Consider the following 18521-nt stretch of genomic DNA (forward strand, 5'->3'; position numbering starts at 1 on the left):
TTTGGAAACGGATGCTTCCTTAGGGGCAGTCGGGGCCATCCTACTACAGAAATCAGAGGCCAATTTTGAGCATCCTGTGGCCTATTACTCTAAGACCCTGACTACCAGTGAGCGCAACTATTCTGTACTCGAAAGGGAACTTTTGGTGATCAAGTTGGCGTGTCAAGAGTGGCGTCATCTATTACAAGGGGCCGCTCACAACTTTGTCATCAGAACTGACCATCGTAACCTTCGGGTCTTACAACAGATGGAATGCACTAACGCACGTCACACCCGGTGGGCCTATTTTTTCCTGCAATTTGACTTTATTATCACCTACATTCCCGGTACAGAGAACATGAAAGCGGATGCCTTGTCTCGTAGTCTAGGGGAAGGTTCCGGAACCTACGTGGGTCACAAATTGATCTTACCAGGACTCAGGATCGTAGCATCCACTCTCTCTTTTCTTCAAGATTTGATACCCCAATATCAAACAGGCTTAGATCTCCCTTCCTCTATTATTCAAAGTAAGGATGAGTTATATTATCATGAAGAAGCACTGTTCATTCCCACCAAAAAGCTCCAGACTCTTGTCCTATCCTGGTGTCGTGACACCCCCTTAACAGGACATCCAGATGTTAGAAAGACTTACAACCTGCTACGCAGGGGCTTTTGGTGGCCTACGCTTCGAAATGATGTTGGTCAGTATGTATCCGCCTGTTCAGTTTGTGCCTCCAACAAGCATCGAACTGGGAGACCGGTAGGACTGCTACAGCAACACTCATTGCCTGAACGCCCTTGGGAACATATTTCCACCGATTTCATTGTGGATCTCCCCCCATCTGATGACATGACAGTGATCATGGTGACTGTTGATTCTTTCAGTAGGTTAGCCCACTTCTCTGCTTTTAAGCAAGTTCCTTCAGCCTCTGAGACAGCGGCTGTGTTTCTCCGAGATATAGTCTGCTTACATGGTTTGCCCCAGACTGTGGTTTCAGATCGGCGGCATCAATTTACTTCTAGATTCTGGGCTTCTCTTTGCCAGACTCTGGGGATTTACAGGGCTCTCTCTTCGGGTTACCACCCGTAGAGCAATGGACAGACTGAAAGATTGAACGCCAGTCTAGAACTGTCAGGCTCACTCCTGGATTCCGTCAATTTCACCCCTCTTCCATGAGTGCCCCTCACACCCTCCTGCTCACCTGTGGTCTCCTCGTCCGATGTGAGTCCGAATCTCCTTAATCTCAATGCCTCCTCTCTGGAGTGTGGATGAGGTCTGCCTCGAGAGGAAGCCACCCTGCCCCTCTAACACGGGGCCGAGGGGGCCCCCGTACCGGGGCAGACCGGTTAAGGGGAAAAAGCCGATAGGCGCAAAAAAACCCTTCTTAGTTGAAGATGGCAGCAGGATACAAGGTGGGAAGGTGTAACTTGAAGGATCCAGCTGATAAGGAAATCCACAGGAAGTGGTGTATGGCGACTGCTCCAGGGGAGAAAGCAACAGTACAAAGATGGGGTGACTAATGACTGAGCTGAGGGGGAAGGAACCAGGAGAACAGGGGAGAAAGGAAAGAGAGAGAGAGAGCCAAGGTGGAGCGGAGAAGAAGCTCCATCAGAGCGAGGCGTGCCCAGAGCAAATGAAAGCCAGCAAGCAAACGGGAGAAAAAGGAAAGGAAGCGGCGGCAGCCGCGGAGGAAAGGACTGAAGCGTACCAACCCGGAAACCTAACGCGAAAGGTTGCAACGCGCTGGCTTCCGGGTTGGCGCTCGTAAAAAGGACGTCGCCAGTCGGAAAGGCTGGAAGAACTAGACCGCTGCCGAGGAAAGCGTGGGCGGCGTGATGGCTAAATCAATGGCCGCTCCACCGCCAGCGTCTCCACAGCTGCCAGCGACGGCCGTGCGTGACAAGAACAATATCTGAGGTGTTTTTGTAGCCCACAGCAGGGGAGTTGGTATCGCTTCCTTCCACAAGCAGAGTTTGCCTACAACAATGCACTTCACACATCTATCCAGATGAGTCCTTTTTTTGTACTTATGGGTATAATCCCCAACATCTGCCCTGGCTCAGTTCTCCTTCCACCAAGATCCCGGCTGTAGATGGGGTTCTTAAGGATCTCCATGAAGTACATGAACTCGCTAAGAAAGCACACCTGGTCAGCCAACAAACACAAAAGAGATGGGCAGACAAGGGCAGAAGCCCCAATCCTGCGTGGCAGATAGGACAATTGGTCTGGTTGTCCACTCGATTCTTGCCTAGATGGGTCCATTCTGGCAAGTTCTCCTCACAATTCTTCGGGCCTTTCCCCATTGTACAACAAATCAACCCAGTGGCCTTTAAGCTTAGACTCCCGGACTATCTCAAGAGAGTACATCCGGTTTTCCATGTCTCCTTACTCAAGGAATACAAGGATGATCCTTTCCAAAGACCTGTCCACAGGGTGCGTGCTCAAGTAAACCCCATTCCAGAAGAATATGAAGTGGCCTACTTGGTTGATTCCCGGTACCAGAGAGGTAGGTTACAATACCTGGTCCATTGGAAAGGTTACCCGTTGGAGGAGAGGCCCTGGGAACCGGTGAGCCACATTCATGCACCCCGATTGATAAGGAGATTTCACCACTTTCACCCGAGTAACCCAGGGGACCCCCGAGGAGAAGGGGGTATACTGTCAGGACTGTTGGGTGGAGACTATGGAACTACTGGAGGCACTGACCTGCTCTGAGTGGCGCTCTAGTCCTCATCTAACATGGCAGCTTGCCCTGTAACTTCCGGCTCCGTCCCCTCAGCCAGTGCGTTGTATCTGTTTACCCTCTTGTTACTACGCTCCGTACTCTCGTAATCACTCTTGTGAAACTCTTGTGTGTTTGCTTTATTCCTGTTCCCGGTTACGTATATTCCTTCTACGTTATCTTTTGTTTTCTATTTTACACTTACTTTCACGGCGCCTTGCCGTTTAAACTCTGCTACTTTCATCTGTCCGCTAGCAGCACTCGCTATCCTTTGCATTCGTTTCAACACTTACTTTCACGGCGCCTTGCCGTTTAAACCCTGCTACTTTCATCTGCCCGCTAGCAGCACTCGCTATCCTTTGCTTTCATTTCAACACTTACTTTCACAGCGCCTTGCCGTTTAAACTCTGCTGCCTTCATCTGCACGTGAGCAGCTCTCGCTACTCTTTACTTTCATTTCTATATTTGTACATTCACGGCGCCTTGCTGTTCAGCTCTGTTGCTTTCTCCTGCCTCGCATACGAGCTGCTTTAGGTATTTTACTTTCCTTACCATTCTGCACACGGCGCCTGTCCGTTCCTGCTTGGCTAATACTGCTCTAGTTCCCATTCTCCTGATTACTCTTCTTTCTTTCTGTCCCGGATTCCTCATTATTATTTAGCCCTTCCCATCTCGTTGGACAGTTATTCTTGCTGGACATTGGTCTTTGGATACTACATTTCATTACATCTGAAACACGTCAGATCCAGGGTTTTTTCTGCCTTCCGGCTTTTTCCCTGGGGCGAGGCTGGCCCCCTGGGGGGCCCCCTAGGGCAGATTCTCATCTCTGTCACGGTGGCCTCTGGAGGGGCCAGACCTTATCTACACGAACGAAGAGGTCTGAAACCCAAGCATAACAAACCTAAGAAAAAGAAGAAGGATCTAAAGAAGCCTCAAGCAGCACTTAAGGACAGCACCTCCGAGGATTCAAGTGAGGAGAAGGGGGAGTTTTATCGAGATCCTGACACCCTCTGCCGCCAGATGGTGGCTCACACAAGCCTCTGTCCAGCCAGAAAGAGCCAGTTGCACAAGCGGCCATGGTCGCCATTTTGCCACTGTATTATTTTGCTGCATCCCGCACAGCTTGTTTTTTGTTACAGACATTACTTGAACTTCTTTTGATATAGAGTTACACCAAACTCTTCAGTTGGGCAGCAGGGATTTTCCAACACTTCCCAATGTATTAAGGTTTTGTTTGATGAGTGGCTTTGCATGGTATATTCTGTTGATACTTATGTACGGGCGCGAGTGGGGTATTGGGGGTTTTGTGCTCATTTGTTGTTGATGCGCTCAGCTCTATCTGATGAAATTGTTGATTACCTCTTCACAAAAGACTAGCCTGTCTACATTTTCCTGCTGACATTGATACGCATGTGCACGCCTGTCATGCCCGCCACAGCCATCTTTACAGTCGGGTTCTTCTTCTCGCTTCTCAGGCATGGCCACGTTGTGCAGGATGGTTAAGTGGCGCAACATACAACACAAGGCCACGATGTGACCGACATTTTCTGGCTGTAGACAAAGTAACCACCAGTGCTGTGCAGGCATCTAGATCTGCTTTTCAGTCTTCTGAATGCTCATTCACTGGGATTGTGGGTGCAGGCATGGGCAGTGTTGTAGCATTGCATGCCTGTGGGGCACTGGTGCCATGGGTCAACGGCGTTGGGGCTATCCAGCGTCACCTGGTGAATATGAATATCAAAAATGGTTGTGATGGTCTCTCATCTAATTCACTGTGAGAAACCCAACACAACCTTCTGCTCATCTCACGTGACCTGTTGTGACTTGCCCAGGCAACTAGACAGTGCGCCTTCTCCACACCTCTGCGTGGGGTACAGGTATGACTCATGTATGTGTCAGGGTACATATGGAGGATGTGTATGTGACATGAACAGAAATGCCAAAACAAGAAGTGGTAGTTTAGATAGTGCTGTATTGTGTCAATGTATGTGTTGCCTTCCATGCCTTGAGATAGTCTCCCTGGGCTGGTTCAAGGGCAGGCATCTGTCGATCATCTGCTGTGTGGATACGGTTGCTGCAGCACATGCAGCGATTCGTGGGGCCAATGTTGTGGCACAGTGGTAATCGCATGAGTCTGGCTACTTTCTTGGTATGGCATTGATAAGTGGTGGCACACCTTTACTACTGCTATGTATTCCTATCGGCAAGATCCAACAAGATGCCCAGGTAACGTGTGTTTCAATATTAACTACTTGTTGGCGCAGTGGTACACAGTAAAGAGGGTGCTCTTTAGCACTGTAGTGCTCGCGAGAGGTGTCCACTCCGTGAATATCACTATTTAAAGTAAGTGTGACCCTTCCCTCGAGGCTAAGGCCATTGAGAATTTTCCAACAACTGTGCTTCAAATCAACAGAAATACAGGCCTCTACACACGACTTGCTCTGTGGATCATGATTTCTTCCCAAAACATGTATGTTACAAGCACAGGTCCCCCAAACGGTGAAGTACAAGCAGTTTTGTCCCACTTGCACCGCTGTCATGACACCCCTACGTTTCCCATGACCTCTGCAGACTGTAGCATTGATGTATGCGCTATGGGAGGAGTTAGGGTCACATGCATGATTATGGGGGTGTGTAATGATATGCACTGTAAAGATGGCGAGCTCTTGTGTATATACACAGCAGCCCCACCTTGTGTAGGGGTAATCTCTCCATGATGTAAGGCAGGTTGTTCTGAGCCAGTCGTAGGGTCATGTGTGAAGCCAGGAAATCGTGCACACACATGCGTGAAGAGCAGGTCCACACCACATGCCATATGAACATTGATGGAGTGTTCCATGTGCCTGGTGATGCACAACTGTTCTCTTGCCCTGGGTAGTAAAATGAGCACTTGCGTGCAGTCCAGTGGTCAACCACATTGGGGAATCCTACTATGGCATAGAACTGTGCCGTCATGTAGTTGAGGGCCACATGATTGATAGCAAAGGATTTGTGTGGGGCATCCATCTTATAATGGCCGTCAACACCCACGAGAGCATGCAGGAGAAGAATGGCTGGGTAATATCCTCCGCCAGGGTCACTGTGTGCTGGAAACTGCCTGTGACACAGAAATAGACCCCTTACAGGAGCTTTAACAGGGGCAGGAGTTGTTATAACTGTCTTATTGCCAGGCTGTATGTAAAGCTTGATTTCTTCCAGGAGGCTGACGGTGGTGGGCATGACCAGGCCGTAGGTGGTTAGGACATGCTGATCCATGAGTGTGTGGTGGGACAGCCTGGCACTGTACACCCTATGTGACTAGGGCCTTCAAGACCTCCTGCCCCTCCTCTTGTCCTGACAGTGTTATGTAGTAATGTGCTGGTGCCAGTGGAACGCTTGGGCTGTGGAATTTTTGGGTGGAATGTTTGTGTGGTTTGTGTACAGGGGTTCTGCGGGTGGCAGTTAGAGTGAACTGGGCTGGAGTGGATGGGCGAGTGTTTCCTCCAGTACTACACTTGGACATTAGCGTACAACTGGGCACAATAAATCTTACATATAACTTACTTGGTTCCTGTTTGGTGTTTGGTGGAAGAACCCCACTTGGTTACTTCACTGTCGATGAGGATTCCTGTTACCAGGACCAGGTGCTGCTGCAGGGGAGCAGAGAGTGGAAGACACTGCCCCCGATCATTCCCATCCAGAAGTCACCAGGGATCCCAAGAAGGATGTGCCTGTGTCCTTTGGGCCGGTCTGTGCAGGAGGAGGAGTGTGTTGTGCTTGTTGTTCAGGCAATGCAGAGTGGGGACTGTGCAGATGCAGTGTGTGTGTGGGTTTCCCATCCACAGGACACCAGTCGTTTGGAGCTCCAGGGGGAGGGCCGGTTAGTTGGTCCCATCACTTGCAGGCCAGGCAGTGCAAACACAGCAGCTGTGACACCAGCATCTGGAAGTTGTGCCCCAGGAGTCGGAATGGCCAGCAGAGGTTCAGAGGTGCCATCAGGCTTGCTGGCCGGTGTGTGCGGTATGGTGTCTGCGTTCCGGCAGAGCAGGTGGCAATCCTGCTGATAGAGAGGTCTTGCGGATTCCTGTGGCCAGGCAGTGAAGGAAAATAAAGTTTTGTCCCTCTGCATTCCCGTGCTAGATGCAGTGTGTGACACTGAATGAGGAGCCAGAGGCTTGTTTCCTGGGGTCGCTTGTAAGGTATGGGCCAGTCAGCGCAGCGGCGGAGCCCAGGGGTAGCGACATGGATACACGGAGCACACACGCCTGAAGGTGTGATGCAGAAGCGTCGCATGGAACACTGCGTGTGGGCCCTGTAATGCAGCGTGCCTTCCACGGAAGCTCCTATTGATGGTGATCTTCTCGGCAGGGAGCAGTCGGCAAGGATAGGTGCTGCAGGACCTGTTGTCGCAATGATGGATGGTGAGAGGAGAAGGGGCATGAAGAGGCAGTACCCTGCTGGCATTGAGTATCCATTTGTGGAGTGTGGCCCGGAAGAGACCAGAAGAGGTGCTGTGACTCTGGTCGATCCCTGGACAAAAGGAGCTGTCCCATCTGTACGGTGGGTGAGCTGTGGTGAGGAGTTTTGTGGAAGATATAGTGGTTTCATTGACAACTTAAGAGAACTTGATCCTGACCTGTGGGGCTTTTATGTTCAGCTGGCAGCCCTAAACCTATCAGAAGACTGACGGGGTTAAGTGTGTGGGGGAGGCCGTTACATTTTTGTGTTGTGGTGTTGATGTTGTGGCCTATGGGTTAGTGCTTCCTTAGTAGGGTTGGTCATGGGTTAATGTATGTCTGGGGCCAGCAAGGTGATTTTGCTGTGATGTTTATGTTGTGAACCCCGAGTTCCACAATAGGGATGGTTGTATTTTTGCTTTGTGTATTAACGTGAATTTCCTTTACAGAGGTGCATTTATGGATATGTGGGTGTGGGGAATGTACCTGGTTGTGTTTGACAGTATCTTTTGTTTCTTTTTAAAAGGGAAAGCGTTGGACATGTGGGTGCGAGGTGTGCTTCCATTTTGGTATTGTGGACATTTCCTTGCTGATGTGCATTCGAAATGATCTGTACAGGATGTGCATTTAAAATATTTTGTAGCTATTGTGTTGTGTGTCCTTTCCGTGTCGTGTTTGTATGGTCTTGTATTGTTCGTATTGTCAGGGGTGTGCATGGTGGTGTTTGGACTGTTGGTTACAGTTGGGAGTTTGAAAGTTGGTTACAGTAATGGTGTAGTGAGTTTAGAGTTTAGACTGTTGGCTACAGTCTGGAGTTTTGACTGTTGGTTATAGTCGTGGTGTGTGGTGAGTGGTGAGTATAGACTGTTGGTTCCAGTCAGGGGTTTTGACTGATGGTTGCAGGCGGTGTGTGGTGAGTATAGACTGTTGGTTACAGTCAGGAGTTTTGACTGTCAGTTACAGTCGGAGAGGTTGTGGGTAGTTTTTGGGGCTGTTGTTTACAGACGGTGTTTTAGGCTGTTGGTTACAGCCAGAGTTTTAGGCTGTTTTTTTATAGCCAGAGTTTGACTGTTGGTTACAGTCGGGGAGGTCATGTGTGGTGGTTTGGGTTGTTGGTTACAGCCAGAGTTTGACTGTTGGTTACAGTAGGGGAAGTTGTGCATGGGGCTTGGGGCTGTTGGTTACAGCCAGTGTTTTAGGCTGTTTTTTTATAGCCAGAGTTTGACTGTTGGTTACAGTCGGGGAGGTCATGTGTGGTGGTTTGGGTTGTTGGTTACAGCCAGAGTTTGACTGTTGGTTACAGTAGGGGAAGTTGTGCATGGGGCTTGGGGCTGTTGGTTACAGCCAGTGTTTAGGCTGTTGATTACAGCCACAGTTTGACTGTTGGTTACAGTGGGGGAGGTTGTGTGTGGTGTTTTAGGTTGTGGTGTCAGCCGCACGAACTCGGTGTAGTTTTACTGTTAGGGGAGTCGGCATTGTTCGTTGGACTGGGGCTACGTTTTTGTTGGTGCATCAACTGTTGGCATGTGTTATCTCCAATGTCCGGTGCACAGTTGAGTTGTCTGTGGTGCATTGGTTTGCTTATCTATTGCGCGCTGTGGGTGGTGCACAGCATTTTTGCAATTGTGTTTCGTGATCTGCGTCTCTTATCCATCGTAGGAGGTGGGTTACCGTGGGTGTTGGTGTACATCATCCATATTGTGCCAGAGTACATTCTTTATTCATGTTGTGCCAGAGTAGGTTCTGGTTTTTCTATTTTCTTTCAGATAAGGTTTGGGTTTTGGCGTGTGTGTTGCGTATTGTGCGTTCTGTGGTGTTCTGGTCATCTGTGACTTGTTACAATGACGTGTAGCAATTTGTTCAGGGTAGTTTGTGGTGCATGCTGTTGCGCCCATTGCACTTTGCTGTTGCCCAGGGTAGTCTGGCCAGGTTATTGGCTGCAGCATGTGTGAGCTGGTTGGGAGCATCTCATGCTAAGTCTATGGTTTCCTGATTTCCACTGTTGGCATTTGTGATGTGACTAACTGGGGAAGAAGTGTAGTAATGTGCTGGCGCCACTGGAATGCTTGGGCTGTGGAATGTTTGGGTGGAATTTTGTATGGTTTGTGTAGAGGGGTTCTGCGGGTAGCAGTTAGTGAGCTAGGCTGGAGTGGATGGGCGAGTGTTTCTTCTGGAACTAAACCTGGACATAAGCGTACAACAGGGCACAATAAACCTTTCATATGGCTTACCTGGTTCCTGTTTGGTGTTTCGCGGAAGAACCCCACCTTGGTTACTTCACATTGCTTAGGGTCTGATATGTAAACTTATGAGTCCGATCCCAGCTTGGGGGCTGGGAGGATGGCTGATGGGTCGCTTGGGGTGGGGGATGGGAGGCAGGCTGGTGGGTCACCGGGATAAAGGCCTGGGTGTAGGCTGATAGGCTGCCTAGGGAGGTAGCTGGGCTACATGCTGAAGGAGTGCCTGAAGTGGGGGGGCTTCAGCTGCTCGGCCTGGCCACAGATTGTCCTTATTTGCCCCTGTCACAGAGAGGAGGAAGCGTCTCCCTCCATGGTGCTGTGAAGGGGGCCCTGTGTTAGAACGACTTATGGTCTCCCCCACCCACAAATTGTTGATTTTTTCCATGCATGGCTTGCTGAGGGTGCAGTAATGGCTTACTTGACTGCTCTGTCCTTCCCCTGTTCGTAATTTAAGTCCTATGAATCGTATTTTCGGTGTAAAAGTAGATACAAAAACCATTTTCCTATTCCAGTATTATCCTCACAAATTATTTTATGAGGCAGTCTTTTGTGGCATTTTTCAGAGGCGTGGAAGGCTGTCATGCATGCTGGACGTGGTCCTACCTCCTACGCTCGTAGAACAGCTAGACCGTTCTATTTCAAATGGCGGTTGTTCGACACGTTGCCGGGAAAACGACGTTTGCACTTTTCACGTCGCTAACTCACGTGTATTCTGCTTCGTCACGTGAACTACGGCATTGCGTATTTAAGCAGCGTGGAAACTTCACTCGCTGCTTCTGATCGAATCATTTGGCGTTGTGTAGCTGAACCTCCGGTCTGCATCCTTGCTGGTTACTACAGCTACCTTTTTGGCCTTCTATAGCGTGTTTTCCGCCACACGCTGATTCCTGGAGCTGTTTGGTTGCGTGTAAATCCACACGTTGTCTTCAAACGCGGCCGGCCTGGGCTGCGTGAATCCTGTTCGCGTGTAATTCCACACGCGCACGCTATCTTCAAACGCGGCTGGCCTGGGCTGCGTGAATCCTGTTCGCGTGTAATTCCGCACGCGCACGCTATCTTCAAACGCGGCTGGCCTGGGCTGCGTGAATCCTGTTCGCGTGTAAATCCACACGCGCACGCTATCTTCAAGCGCTGCTGGCCTGGACTGCGTGAATCCTGTTCGCGTGTAATTCCACACGCGCACGCTATCTTCAAACGCGGCTGGCCTGGGCTGCGTGAATCCTGTTCGCGTGTAATTCCGCACGCGCACGCTATCTTCAAACGCGGCTGGCCTGGACTGCGTGAATCCTGTTCGCGTGTAAATCCACACGTGCACGCTATCTTCAAGCGCTGCTGGCCTGGACTGCGTGAATCCTGTTCGCGTGTAAATCCACACGCGCACGCTATCTTCAAGCGCTGCTGGCCTGGACTGCGTGAATCCTGCTCGCGTGTAAATCCACACGCGCACGCTATCTTCAAGCGCTGCTGGCCTGGACTGCGTGAATCCTGCTCGCGTGTAAATCCACACGCGCACGCTATCTTCAAGTACGACTGGCCTGGACTGCGTGAATCCTGCTTGCGTGTAAATCCACACGCGTATGCTATCTTCAAGCGCTGCTGGCCTGGACTGCGTGGATCCTGCTCGCGTGTAAATCCACACGCATATGTTGTCTTCAAGCGCTGATGGCCTGGACTGCCTGAATCCTAATCGCGTGTAAATCCACACGCACACGCTCTTTTCTTCGCGGCTGTCCAGAACCGTGTGTACTTTGTTTATACCCTAAAAGGAGCGCTATTTCCAACTCCTGCACCTGTGTTATTAACAGGGGGATTGATTCACTTCTATACTTTACACTACGTGGGAAGGAAACTTTCAAGGATAATTGGAAGGTGACAGTGAACAATACTTTGGACGCTATCCTGTGGTGCATCAACCCGGTATCTAGCGTGAGCCTCGTTCCATTCGGGATAAGTCTCCCTTACTAATCTTCCCTTCCTTGTCGTTTGTTCTACCTTGGATTCCGCAAGAGACTCTGCTGGATTCATCTGCCCTAGACTCAAGGTCAGTGTGTGCATTCATGACATTTCCTATTCCATCATACCCAGGTTGGGACAGTTATTCATGATACTTTATTTTGTTCTAGGCTGACTTCTTATACCTTACCCACGCCCTTTCCAGTGATCCATCGCTCTGCCTGTTTTACCAGTCAGAGAGTTGTATCATTTGCAAGGTCTTAACTTGACTTCACAACTATCAAAACGCGTGAACAGGGATCCGGAAGACCCTACCACCTGTATCCTTTTAAGTACCGTATCCTTTTCAGTTAATACTTTGGTGCTTTCTGACAAAGGCACACCTTAAATCCGTGTGGTTTCACCGCCTTGACAGGACGTGACCTATACCAATCTTTTCAAGTGTAAAGTGGAACGGTTACGTTAAGCCCATTCGGAGGAGAATGTAGCAGAGCATAAAAGCAATATGTCAAAAAAGTTCCGTCTTGTGCACTGTGTGGGACATGAAAAACCACCTCTCACATCAAAATAATCTTTCCTTTCTGTACTGATCAGCCCGTTTGTGGCTCTGCCCACCTTACCCGTAAAATATCCTGGGGTAGTGAGCTGGCGATGCTTGGGGGCTGGTAGGCATCCATTTCAAAATTATAGTTGCGGGTCCCACTTGTCTGCAGCCGGGAAGATGTGTCTGAATTAGCTGTGTGGTGCATGCATTATATATTATAATGGAGATGTTGCCTAATGCTAACTTTAGTGGGTGAGTTCCCTGGTTTTATCACTGGGGGGTGGATAACATGAGCCCTACCTTGAACTTCCTTAATCACCAAGCATTCTCACTGACCCCCACCACTGAAAACAGGGAAACATATGACTGTAATAAATTCACACCTTTTAAAGAAGTGACCGTCTTTAGTTTGTGCACACTGATGCTTCTTTAGGGAATATCTGAATACCACCAGCCCCACCTTGAAACTTCATTCCGTGGATACATCTTAGATAAAGCAATGGGAGGAGATGCTTAGTAGCTGCTGATTATTACCATAGAGAGGTTTATTGGCAACTGCACAGCAGCACAAAGAAACCCTAAATAACTATTAAAAAAAGCTATTAAGCCTTCTTTGCCAGAGGCAAAGGGGGAGGAAAGGGGAGCACCGCAGGTGTAGTGATTGATTTTAATTGAAAAAATCAAAAGGCCTTGATGCGAGACCTGAACTTAGTTACACTTGCCCAAATTAGACTTGTGATCTGCAATTCTATGACAGACCTTTATCTGTAATGCGAAAATACATAGGAAAATACCCAAATGATTTGGTCATCCCTTAAGTTGTAGATTGCTCGAATGTGAGATTGTGCAGATGGGCCTTTAATCACCTCAATCCAAAATAGGCCCACCACTTAAGAAGCGAGTACACAGTTGTACATAATGCATGTTTATTGTACAAAACTCCGGGGAGCGATTAGATGGTGTCGCAGGACCAAACTAACCCAAGTTCAACAATATAAAATCAGTTCACATCTTTTATACAGTTTTGCAACAGGTAAAGCACTCCTAAGTACTATTTTGCAGTCCACTCCTCAAACATGATTGGACAGAAACCTCTTCAAAGAAATCCCATCTTTTCACAATTCTTCCATTTTCATTGATCAGGCTTATCTTGATAGTCATCTTCAGGACACACCTTTTCGTCCGTAGTAGGCCATGGCGTCAGTACATGGTTAAACATTGGTATTGAAAAATAATTCATTACTAGCAATAACTGGCCCAGGGCCTGTAACTTTAAGTGTGATTGCACATGGTCTGTTTGCATATTTTAGCAAATATGAGGAAGGCCTGAATAAACAGGATCTTCTTTGAACTATTGATTGTGATCTGAACTACCCCAGACTCCTGGCACTTCTGAATACATACTAATTTATGCAACCACTACTCCAGAACATACAGCCTCTGGTTTCGACCTATAAAAACAATTAACTGCTGGACACCCCAGCCTCAGGTCCCATTTTTATTACCAGCCCAAACAAATGATCAACCCTGTCTACGCGACTTCAATACTATTAGCCAGATAACAAATGTTACCTTCCTGGCCACCCCAACATTCCCCCCTTTAGTTAATACTTTCACAAAACATAATCATCTGTAACGCTCACCTGGCTCCCACGGAGGCGCTGGTCTGGTCTGGGTTGCTGTGGCCTCTTCAAGCGTGATGCGCAGAATTCGGACCACCGATTGAACAGGACCCCCAAATCTTGCTTGTCTGGCCAGTAGGAATATCCTTCTGCAGATGAGAAAGGGGATTAACTGTCTGCTGAATAGTGTGCTTGCTCCCCCCTTTCCCTCTTCATTCTTCTCTGACTTCCTCCAAAACCCCCGGTTTAAGCTCACCTTATGGTTTGGAAGGATGAACTCTCCATCCTGCTTCTAGTGCAGGGGCGCGCGTTCGTCCAGTTACTTCACTGCCTCCTTTTATGTTGTTTTTTCTGTCCTTTATTTCAGGTGCAGAACAAAGGCGATGCGTTGAGGGGTTAAATTGCCGGTGGTAAAATCAGGTGAGTTAGTGATGAGGGCGACCCCTCTAAATGTCTTTATAATTCCCCAGTAATGTCTTTTGTCCTTTCCCCATAGGGGCCGGGGTGCGGTACCTGCCAAAGATGCGGCGCCGACCCGAGATGTGGAATGGTTCACCAAGAAAAGCCGGTAAGTAATATGGCTGAAAATTCGGCTTTCCTCTTGTGTTCCCTTGCTCACCTTTTGTCTCTTCTTCTCTCCCCTAGGTGCAGAGATGTGGCGACCGGTGCTGAGAGCCGCGATGGAGCCGGGCGGCGTCTCGGGAACAGGTGAGTGAAGCGCGGCACTGCAGCGAGCAACGCAGTGCTTTTAAATGGAAGTCTTCCTTCAGGAATGCTGGCGTGAAGATTCCGGATGCAGGTAAGAAGGCTGAATAAGTTCTTGGTTTTCACCTTTCTCTTCTCTTATTCCCTTACAGGTGTTCCAGGTTCGAGACGGGCGTGGCTGGAGTCCAGGTGCAGGAGCAGACACGGTGAGCGTTCAGCTGCTGGGATGCAGAACAACGCGAAGCACGTGTGGCTGTCCGGGCGTGGCTTAAATAGCCTTGGAAGAAGTTCCAGGTGAGTATTATTCCACAGCCCCACCCAAGTAACAAAATAGTTCCTTCAAAAAAATAGTCCCTCCTAAGCCTCATTTGGCTTTGTTCTTCATGCAGCATGGTCTGCATCAGGTGAGTGTGCAGCATGGTCTGCTTCAGGTAAGTGCACGAAACACTTCCCCTTATGAGCCTGGCGCCAACGGCGCCAGGACAGAGTCCAAAGAGCCCCTATAAAGGGCCGCTGGGCTTTTACCCGGGGGCGTGATGCCTGCTCCCGGGGGTGCTGGGCCTGGCCTGGTGCTCCGGGGGTAGGCATCATGACAGCACTCCCCCCCAAGGCCCCTCCCAAGGTCGTTCCCTCAGGAGGTTTCGGTTTGTTCGGGAAATTCCGATGGAACCTTTTTACAAGCCGAGGTGCATGTACATGGTCGCTGGGTTCCCAAGATCTTTCCTGAGGCCCGTACCCCTTCCAATCAATTAGATAGAAAAGTTTTGATTTTGAGATCTTAGAGTCCAAAATGTTCTTCACCTCAAATTCAGGCTCCCCATCTATCGGGATTGGTTCTGGTGGCTTTATTAATCTGGTTCCTGGTTGCACTGGCTTCAAAAGCGACACATGAAAAACGGGGTGAATCCGCATGTTAGCTGGTAGATCTAGCTTGACTGCCACTGGGTTAATTATAGCTTTGATCGAGTAAGGGCCTAAATACCTTGGATTAAAAGTCTGAGGTCCCTTGAGCGATAAGTGTTTGGTAGCCAACCATACTTGATCCCCTATTTGGTATGGAGGCGCCTCCTTTCGATGCAGATTCGCATTCTTTTTGTATTTATCAGGCCCGGTTGGTGATGGCTCCAATACCTGGTCACCCCGCTCCCACTCCGCCTCCTCACCTGATTCCGATTCAGGTCTTGCTCCGAACCTCTTTCGCCACAAAGTTTTTTCTTTGCTGTGCAGATAAGGACGGCCGCGAGAGGAAGCCACCCTGACCCTTTGAAAGGAGGTCCAGGAGGGGCACTCCTTTCGCAGCAGACCGGTCCGGGGAAAAAGCCTTACGGCATAAAAAACCCCTGTCTTGGTGGATTGTAGAGGAGATCCGGTTTTCGTGTGTTCCGATGTAGGAGACCCCTGGTCGTTCCAGCAAACGTGCACAAGGCGGTGGAAGGTAAGTTGGAGGAATACAAGTAAACAATTACGGAGGAAAATGGGGTAGCGGGCAGAAGGAGAGAGGGGAGCACTAGGACAGAGCAGTAGCAGGGCGGGACAGAGCTGTAGCAGGGCGAAAACAGGGAGGAAATACCAGCAAGAGCACGAGGAATAAACAGCGTGTTAACCCGAAAGCCTTAACGCGAAGGGTTGCAACGCGTCGGCTTCCGGGTTGAACGGAAGGAAAAAGGCTTGCGACGGCGTAACCCGAAAGGCTAGACTGTCACAATACGGTGCATGGGAACGTGGCGGCATATTCAATGGCGGCTCATACGCCAACGGGGCCACAACCGCCAGCTCCCACGGTTTGTGACAGTATACCCCCCTCCCATACCTATACCACCAGGTTTACCCGGATGGAGTCTATGGAAACGTCGGGTGAGAATAGGGGCATGAATGTGGGAAACAGGCTCCCAGGAATCCTCGGAACGAGGATAACCTTTCCAGGATACTAAATACTCCAGCCGGCCCCTTCTGTATCTGGAATCTACTATGGCCGATACCTCATACTCCTCTGGGGAGGATGGCACAAAATCCGGTATTCCTTTCTTACTGATAGAAGGGGTGTCTGGATCCACCGGTCGAAGGAGGGAGGAATGAAAAACCGGGTGTATGCGATGCATACTCTTGGGAAGCAGCAATTTATATGACACGGGGTTAACCCTCCTAGAAATCTTGAAAGGTCCCAAATACCTTGGAGATAATTTGGACGGATGGAGCCACCGAGGTAGGAACTTAGTGGATAGCCATACCCGATCCCCTTCCTTCCAATCTGGACAGGGAGTTCGAGATCGATCAGCCTGTCCCTTGTATCTCCTTCTGGACAAAAGTAAGTTCTGCTGAGCAACCTTGTGGGCTAAGGCTATGTCTGCCAAAGTGGATTCTATGGTAGGGATGGCGGAAGGGGGATTACAAACAGGAAGAATGCCACGAGGATGCATTCCGTAAGTGCAGAAAAAAGGGCTAAGGCCCGTGGCAGTATGTATAGCATTGTTATATGCGAATTCTGCTGTCGATAATAGGGCAACCCAGTTGTCCTGCAAGCTATTGGTATAACACCTAAGATATTAATCAAGGGAGGCATTGAGTCTTTTGGTTTGGCCATTAGTTTGAGGGTGGAAACCAGAGGAGAGTGCCCGCTCGATACCTAACCGCTGACATAAGGCCCCCCAGAAACGGGAAGTAAACTGGCTGCCTCGATCGGATATTATTTTATCAGGCAAACCGTGTAACCTAAATATCTCCTTGAGAAATACCTCTGCCATCTCCGATGCGGATGGGACACCTGGAAGCGGAGTGAAGTGAGCCAGTTTCGAGAAAGAATCCACCGTAACCATCAAACAAGAGAACCCTTGGGACGGAGGTAAGTCGACTATGAAGTCTGTCGAAATCTGAGACCAGGGGCGAACAGGTGCCTCTGTTTGCACAAGCAAGCTGTAAGGTTTATGAGTGGGATTCTTACTCTTGGCACAAACCTGACAGGTGCGGCAATACCTCTTAACGTCTTGAGTGAGAGAGGGCCAGAAGAAAGAACGGGATATCAAGTCAAAAGTACCACGTATGCCTCTATGCCCAGAAGTAACGTGGTCATGACCCCATTTCAGGATCCCTTGTTGTAAAGGCTTGGAAGGGATGCATAGCCTCCGGTCAATGAATAAAAGACCCTCAGACCATCTAACCCGTCGTCGCAGGCTGAGGGGCACCCTATTTTCCAGCTCCGGGGTGGTAACAGATCTGACGTCCTGGAGGAAGGAGGCAATAACCCCCACCAACCAATTACGGGGAAACATGTACTCTAATGGCGGAGCCAACTGAGTGGCATGTGAGTCTCGCCTGGACAACGCATCTGCTAGACTGTTTTGGGTGCCAGGAATGTACGTGATGGAGAAATCATAATGGCTGAAAAAATGGGCCCAGCGTGCCTGTCTGGAATTGACACATTCCATGTTCCTGAGCACCTGCAAGTTCTTATGGTCAGTGCGCAGTATAACCGGATGGGCACTTCCTTGGAACAGATGTGTCCATTCTTCACACGCAGTCTTAAGGGCCAACAATTCCTTTTCAATTACTGAGTAATTTCTTTGGCTTGCTGACAGGGTCTTGGAGAGATAGGCCACAGGTGTTCTTCTCCGTCCTTAGATTGTAAGAGTACGGCTCCCAAAGCACTTGCAGAGGCATCAGCTTCAACTATAAAAGGTCGGGTCTGGTCTGGCTGATGCAGGACAGGAGCAGTACAGAACATCTCTTTTAAACTCTGGAAAGCTTGGTTGGCTTGGTCAGTCCAGACAAAGTTTCTGGCCTCTTTCTTGAGTAACGCTGTGATAGGTAGAACAATTCGGGAAAATTGTCTGATGAATTTCCTGTAAAAATTAGCCAGACCCAAAAACCTCTGTACATCCTTCTGGGAGGATGGAGCGGGCCATTCCAAGATGGCTGTCACCTTCCTAGGATCCATCGATATGCCTTCTTGGGAGAGGATGTAACCTAAGTAAGGAACTGAGGAGGTCTTAAATACACACTTCTCGGGTTTGACCAGGAGGTGTTGAGATTGAAGACGAAGGAGAACAATCTTCAGATGCTGAGCATGTTCTTGGGGAGAAGACGAAAATACCAAGATGTCATCGAGGTAGACAATAGTGTTCACATACAACAGGTCAGAAAACAGGCGGTCCATAAACCGTTGAAAAATTGCCGGGGCGTTGACTAACCCGAATGGCATGACCTTGTACTCAAACAAACCAAAAGGAGTTCTGAATGCGGTTTTCCATTCATCCCCTGCTCTTATGCGTAGAAGATGATAGGCACTACGTAGATCTAATTTCGAAAAGATGGTAGCTCCTTGA

The sequence above is a fragment of the Ambystoma mexicanum genome, chromosome 11 (assembly GCF_040938575.1).
Source record: "Ambystoma mexicanum isolate Mex_15411 chromosome 11, UKY_AmexF1_1, whole genome shotgun sequence".
In the NCBI taxonomy this organism is placed as follows: Eukaryota; Metazoa; Chordata; class Amphibia; order Caudata; family Ambystomatidae; genus Ambystoma; species Ambystoma mexicanum.